The following is a 452-nucleotide window of genomic DNA, read 5'->3' as shown; positions in this document are numbered from 1 at the left end:
CCTGTCTTTCTCTCTCCCTCTCTTCCTCCTCTCCCTTTCTCCCTCCATTCTGCCTCCCTCTCCCTCTCTCTCCCTCCCTTTCTGTCTCTCTCCCTTCTTCATTCTCCCTCCCTCTTTCCTTTCCCCTCCCTCCTTTTCTCTGTGTGTCTCTCTCTCTCTCTCTCTCTCTCTCTCTCTCTCTCTCTCTCTCTCTCTCTCTCTCTCTCTCTCTCTCACACACACACACACACACACACACACACACACACACACACACACATACACACACACAAGCAATGGTGATGCTTGTTCCATTGGTGTCAATCAGACCTTTTGAAGGTGGTGTGTTCCTGCCCAGGGCTATGCAGAGGCCAGTATGGGGTTAGTAGCTCAGTACATAAAGTTCTGGATTTAGTGTCAGAAAGATCTGAGTTCAAATCCTGCCCTAAAACTTATTAGCTGTGTGACCCTGG

This window comes from Petaurus breviceps, unplaced genomic scaffold, assembly GCF_028583685.1.
Source record: "Petaurus breviceps papuanus isolate PSGF00001 unplaced genomic scaffold, PetGlider_PUasm1.0 176, whole genome shotgun sequence".
Taxonomy (NCBI): Eukaryota; Metazoa; Chordata; class Mammalia; order Diprotodontia; family Petauridae; genus Petaurus; species Petaurus breviceps.
The sequence above is the reverse complement of the archived record's forward strand: the minus strand, read 5'-3'. Positions refer to the sequence as shown.